Source organism: Gadus morhua, chromosome 11 (assembly GCF_902167405.1).
Source record: "Gadus morhua chromosome 11, gadMor3.0, whole genome shotgun sequence".
NCBI classification, from domain to species: Eukaryota; Metazoa; Chordata; class Actinopteri; order Gadiformes; family Gadidae; genus Gadus; species Gadus morhua.
Genome location: NC_044058.1, coordinates 18,304,403 through 18,311,335, shown reverse-complemented (window position 1 = coordinate 18,311,335; position 6,933 = coordinate 18,304,403). Strand labels below are relative to the sequence as shown.

At 47.0% G+C, this 6,933-nt stretch overlaps 1 long non-coding RNA gene across 1 annotated transcript in view; it reads right to left on the bottom strand.

Annotated features, from left to right (window-relative positions):
• The window catches only part of LOC115554327 (uncharacterized), a 3,583-nt gene extending 1,469 nt beyond the window's left edge, over positions 1–2,114 (bottom strand). Inside the window, exon 1 of the long non-coding RNA XR_003978583.1 lies at positions 1,930–2,114. This is a non-coding gene — a long non-coding RNA (uncharacterized LOC115554327). The remainder of the gene's footprint in view (positions 1–1,929) is intronic.
• Positions 2,115–6,933: the final 4,819 nt, after the last annotated feature.

The following is a 6,933-nucleotide window of genomic DNA, read 5'->3' as shown; positions in this document are numbered from 1 at the left end:
GCACACCACATTCACACAAACAGTGGGCAGTGTTAGTATACATAGCAGTCTGGACGGTGATCTGGCTGTAATACAGGATGCCTGAGTATAAACAGGGATCACATGAAACCAAACAGGAAAATATAACCCGTCGCTCTGCTTTCCCCATTTCGTTGTATAGGTGACTGTACAATGACAATAAAGTCAATCTTTATCTTTATCTTACTAGTAAGGCGGTTTTAATTGCTGTTGAAGGCATCCGGGAATCCTGCCTGGAACAGCCCTTCCACCAGCAGGTTTCTACACCCTCTGAGTCTAGATTAATGTCCTTCTCCATCGAATGCGAATCATATTTTTAATACAATCCACTTTATTCTTTCTTGAGATCCTGCTTGCCTTCTTTGTGTGTATGAAGATATACCCTTTGTGAGGTGATTAGTTAATAACTATTGCGAATATTCAGGATAGATGTCACACGTCTAGAAAATAATCTTGAAAATAAACTGATACCAAATGGGAAATAAATTAATAGTTTTCAGTCGGGCACAAAAGTCTAATAGTAGGGATTCTGTAGGGCAGGGGTTCTCAACGTTTTGACAGCTGAGGGCCAATTCAGCAACCCAAAATTTGACTGAGGGCCGCCAAAGGAAAAAAATTTAGGCGGGAAACGCCGTCAGCATCCCAGTGGTGAAAAAAAACATTGAACCGTCGACCTCCGTGAGTGAGGTCAAGTGAGGTCTAAATCACAAAACTGAGGTTCATCCTTTCAAAGTAATGTACAGTCTTATGTAATGTACAGAACTTACTGGCAATGATGGAAAAGTATAACCAAATGGGGAATGACTTCACATGACAAATGAAGAGGAAATGAAAGAGGGATCAGAAATTGTTTGCTTTGCAATTATTACATTATCTTACGCATGTGGGAAACCACCAAAACCCAGTTCTTAAAATTCATATTATTGCGCAAGGGCTTTCATAAGTGTGCCATAAGCTAAATCACCATTTTGTTCCCTTATTAAGCAATAGATAGTAACTTAACTGATTCTAATTTATTCATTTAAATGGAAGGGCACTCTGGGCTAGATATCGGGTTGACAACCTACCTCACTCAATCATGGTGAGGTTCAATATGGACCATTCTTCCTAGACGGATATGCCCCGAGTACAAACCCAGCCTACGAATTTGCTTTTATCATGGTTGTGAACATTGCTACAACACGGGCCATCAATGGCGATTCTATACGGCGGCCTACAGGGGCCAGTGCCCCTTTAGACATGTCCCTGGCCCCCCCTGTGATGACCAAATAAAGTTACTATGATTTTACTGATTTTACGGAACTAATTTGATGCAACGTTCTACACGGGTAACTTAGAGCAGCTAACCCAAACACTGTGCTGCTGCTTCTCGGTAAATGAGCTCAGCGACTACTCTTGGAGAAAGAGCCACGATTTCTCCTGTTGCAAGAGTCGAAGCCAAGTAAAACGATTTCATTTCTTAAGTGACTTGCTGTTCTTATAGCAGCTGTCATGAAATGAGGAAAGAACAGTAGAACAGGGACGTTTCCTTTGCACTCTTTAGACATGTGCAAGATTGCTGCAACCCTTCCTGTAAGCTCAGCCTCTTGGAAACACAGTTTCTCCACACTGAAACTGATAAAATAAATAGGAAATGGCACATTGTTTTGCACTTCGTTGTCACCCTGGAGTACAAAACAAATGTTTAGAAGATTTTGATGATTTAGTGTCCCCAAGGGACTAATATACGCCTCTAAATCTCTGTTTTGACTCGCATGGACAAAACCGGTACACACCGGTCCTGAGTGGATCCACATATGACGGATGGATTGGAGGCTCAAAAACAGAAGTTTCCTATTAATGACGTCTGGTAGGACGAAGCAAACTAGTGATTAGTTTGGATAAATCCTGAAAAAAGTTCTAACTACTTACCAACCGGAGGCTCTGAGTCGTCTTTAATTTAAAAGACGAATGAGCAGGGTTTTTTTTTTCAATTGCAAAATGGAAAGAGTGTGTAAATAAAGGCCTGTTAATGTGCTGTTAAACGATTTATCTGAACTGCCCAGAGGTAGCGGTACCCTTGTGTCTGTCCGAGCCTCCTATGAGGAGGAACAGGAAACTCTACGGCCGCCTTCTGAGAGGTGGTCACATTTCTGGGACACCACTAATAAAGTCTGGTGCCGACTGGGTAATTCCCCCGCCCTTCCCTCTGCCCTCTCCTCTTTCTCTCTCTCTCTCTCGAAAACTGTCTCTCTCCTCTTCTCCCTTCTCCGTGTCTTGCTTTAGAACGGTCGACAGAGAGAGGATTTGTCTGTGTTCCAAAACAATGTATCCCTTTTCAAATCAAGTAGCATCGTACCGCTTATGTGTGGAACCATTTGAAAACACAGCGTCGCTGTGAAAGCCACACTCCAAAATAAAAGTCTATTTTACTCTTGGGATCCACAGAGCAGCTCCCCCCCCCCCCCCCCCCCCCCCCCGACCTCCCACCACATCTCCCCCCTCGCACACCCAGAGACGGGATTTAAACATTCCCCCAGGCCAAACACTCCATCTCCCTCCTTTCCAAGCTTTTCATATTTTTTTGCTGGCTCAGAATGAGCCCAAAAATACAGACTGAGAAAGATAAGGTGGTTTCCGAATGAGGCTGGTATGAGCTCCACTTCACCGCAAGCGGTTGGAGCTGGGGTGACGGGGGAACGCTGACCTCCTCCGACTTGAGACCTGAACATTGTACACAGTTCACAGTTAAGGTGCAAGGCCAGCAACCCAGTGCCTAGCCCCGCCCATCTGCTCCCCTGCGCCGGCCCCGCTTTCAAACCAGCGAGCAAAAACGCTCTCCACAGATATGTGGAGTTTGTGGACCACGGAGCAAAAGAGGGCGGAATGGTAGGGAATCGAACCGGTGGCTGCATAAATATCCTAAGTGATGGAAGGGAACACACACACACACACACACACACACACACACACACACACACACACACACACACACACACACACACACACACACATACTGACACACACACAAACAGGCACACAAACACACACAAGCTTGGCATGCGGTGCACGGCGTTGCACCGTGGCTGCCTTTTTTGTCCCACCAGTCGGAAGAACCGAACCTCACAGGCCAACAGGGCCCGGAGGTCGGGGCCCACCCTGACGGGAGACGAGCCGAGCCCCCTCGGCCCGCTCCGCGCCGCGGCGCCGCTAATGAGGAGCCGTGTCAAACACAAACAAAGTTTACCCCAGACAACAGCGCAGGAGCCCCAGGTCGCTGCCGTAGCTGTCGTCAGCGCCGCAGGTGGCGACGGGGAGCTCCGCCGAAGCGCGGCTCCCGTTGTGCTTATTGTTGGCGTACGTGTTAACCCCCCCCACCCCCCCCTTCCGCCACCCCGTTCCTCCAGCACTATAAATACACTTAATAAAACCCACGCTGGGAAGGTCAGGAAGCCAGAGTGAGAGAGGGAGAGACACAGAGAGAGAGAGAGAGAGAGAGAGAGAGAGAGAGAGAGAGAGAGAGAGAGAGAGAGAGAGAGAGAGAGAGAGAGAGAGCGAGAGAGAGAGAAAGAGCGCGATAGCCCGAAAGAGAGCGAGATGCATAGACAAAGAGAGATAGACAGAGATAAAGAGACAGAGAGAAAGAGAGGGATGGAGTGAGAGAGTGATTGAGAATAAGGGAAAGATAGTGATATCGAGAGAGAGTGAGAGAGAGGGCGAGAGAAAGAGAGGGTGGGAGAGAGAAAGAGAGAGAGAGAGGGAGAGATAGAGAGGCAGAAAGAGAGAGATACTGTCTTGGCTGTAGAAAAGAGAGAAGCGACCGCTGGCCTCTCTGCTCCTATTCTCGTCGATCTCGTCTCTGATTCTCCTCAAAAACAAGAGGTCAGGAGCAGGCGGCTTTCATTAGGAACATTTCATGCCTGCATAGTTTCTTTCAGCGCAGCCTCGAAACACGGAGAGGACGGCTGCACGGATAATTGAATTTGAACTGTTTTTCTTCCTCTCTTGAACTTTTCCTTCTCGATTTCTTGTCCTCAGGAGCGTGCGGTGAGGCTGGCTCTAGTCAGGGGTAAGGCGTCGTCCGTCCACGTCAACAACAACATCAACAACAACAACAACAACAACTAGGAACCTGAGTCTTCACGCGTTAAACCCTCAAAGAAAATCCGTGATGATGTGTTACAATGTGAGCGATTAACTTAAGTGATGATGTTGTATCCCCATTGACGTCGGAGTGTGTGTTTTTAAGATTTCTTCGTCTGGCAAGGAAGACGAAAGCCACAGAGGAGAGAGAGCAGCAGCAGCCCTCTGGGTTCCTGGGAGCGGGGCGAGGAGGAGCAACAACCGGCTCTTGGAGAAACTGGAATCTCATTTGGTCTAAATGGCCGCATGGTGGTGTGGCTGCAGACTGGATACACTGTCCCTGGTTCCCAGAAGTTAATTTGTTACCGGTCACTGTTATGCTATTTCCCAATATGGGTTAGTTTTGAATGTCTTATGCCTGTGTGTTTCGCTGGTGAGCTTGAAGGGGCAGGGCATTAATACAGATTTACGGGGATATACATTGTTGTGTTTGGGGAATGGGTTAACGTAGCGATTGTTAGTGCTTTGCACTTTGGTTCTATGAACATCCTCACTGTACCAACAGCGATATATTGTTTCATCGTCTTCTGACAAATGTACTATCCAAAAAATGTCGCTTTGGATAGAAGCATCTGCTTCTAAATGTAGAAAGCCTGGTTAGCTCTCATACGTTGACCTGTGAGTGCGTTGTCCGTGAGCAAGAGGCCCAAATTCCTAACTGCTTGTTCATAGCGTGTCTTGAAATAATTTGAAAAGCTTTGGATAGCAATAAGGTTAAATGTCAAAATAGTATTAAAGACTACGTTTGTACTGTGTGTGTATGAAGGGATAGGACTACACATTTATTTGAGGGAAGGGTTGAAATATTGGATAATATTTAATATGATAATGTATCACATAAGCTGTGCTGAATGCATTTAACAGCATGATTGCAATAATCATCTTGGCATGTTGATGAGCGCAGTGCAGTAATGGAAAAATCATTTTTTTTAAATTGTGGATGTGGCTTTGAGGTTTCATTTAGAGCGTTCTAGAAGCCAAAGGAGAGTTGATAGAATGGGGGGAGAGAGAAAGAGGGAGAGGGAGGGGGGAGCGCAAGAGAAAGAGACAGACAGAGAGAGGGGGGAGAGGGAGAGAGCAAGGGAGAGAGAGAGAGAGCGGGAGAGAGAGAGAGAGAGAGAGAGAGAGAGAGAGAGAGAGAGAGAGAGAGAGAGAGAGAGAGAGAGAGAGAGAGCAAGAGCGAGAAGAGCGAGAGAGAGAGAGAGAGAGAGAGAGAGAGAGAGAGAGAGAGAGAGAGAGAGAGAGAGAGAGAGAGAATTAAGGGTAGTGTAGCGTATTAGGATGGGTTTGGAAACTGCCATAGAGAATAAGATAACATCGCTCCTTCCTCCCCTCTCCTGATTGGTTGTAGTTTGCTTGGCACGGCACAATATTCGATGTCACACAACATCCTAAACCTTAATAATGTCTAAGGAGTAGTGGGTTTAGTTGTCAGGCTTAGCGTAGTTGCCGGGTTGGGTGGAGTTGTCGAGGTGGGTTTGGTTGTCGGGCTGAGTGTAGTTGTCAGGGTTGGTGCAGGGGGGGTGTAGTTGGAGGGGTCGGTGCAGTCGGAGGGATGGATGCAGTTGTTTGAATTGGTGTAGTTCTAGGGGTGGCTGTAGATGTCGTCGTGGGTGTAGTTGCCAGGGTGGGTGTAGTTGTCAGGATGGGGGTCGTTTTCAGGGTGGGTGTAGGGTAGGTGTAGCTGTGTTGGTTGGTAGGTTAGGCTGGCGTCTCAGCTAGCTGACTCACTTGTCCTCTAGTCGGCTGCCGTCTGTAATCCTTAGATTGGCATTAACGAAGAAATAAGTGCGCAGGATTTATTCGGCCTTATCTCAATTGTCATGCATCACAGAAGAGCACAACGGCTGCCTCTTGGTGCTGGAAACAGGCAGAATAACATGGGTTTGAAGAAAAAAAGGATGAACTAGACGTCTTTCTCTCACGTAGCACAGGCTATGGAATACGGCGGCGTGTGAAAGCTGCTAATAAATAAGGGCTGGCTAGACAGCGAGGTGTGGAATGTAAGTTACTGAGGGACCGCACTGCTTCTTACATTCCTCTGACCTTGAAGATAGATCATAGTATTAAGACAGAAAGTGTCTAGGACGTTTTCTCTATCTTCCGTTTTTTCCCCATGGTTTATCTGAGGATACAATAACAGCTTTGGCATGAGGAGCACATTCTGTTCTTTACCCACGAAAATAATGCATATTTTAACACCGATACTCACCGTATGACGTTGTGATGTATCCTCGGCGGTTAAGAGTGAAGCTTTACCGTCAAATATATACGACCGTGGAAACGTTTTAAAATACAAATTATTTCGCCGTGGCTGTTTGAAAACACGAGCGCTCTGCTTGACTTTCCCTTGCTGGAGTGGGTGGGGAATGAGGATGTTCTGGTGGAAGCTCTCTCCTGCCAGACACGACAGCACACTTAGACAGGCTCAGACAGGGCCGCTGGGAAACGCAGCCATCTGATTCAAGGTCAGGGCTTATTGCAGAAGTATCACACACCAGCCTTTTAAATAAATAATAGCATAGTATACAGTGTGAAACAGAGTGGTAAAACGCTAGCAAGGGGTCTTTTTTTCCTTTTATCCGCTCATCTCTGGAAAGTTGAACTGAGTGGCTAGACGGCCATTTCATGCATTCTCGACAAAGTGCACCCTGAGGTGACGTTCCCTGGGACACTTAGCAGCACAGCGGCGGAGTTGGGAGGCGCCCGGAGCCAGGAAGACGCTACTTGACAGGCTAACGGGCATGCTTTTCCATAACACCCGGGGATAAATATGTGACATTACTGTAAGGG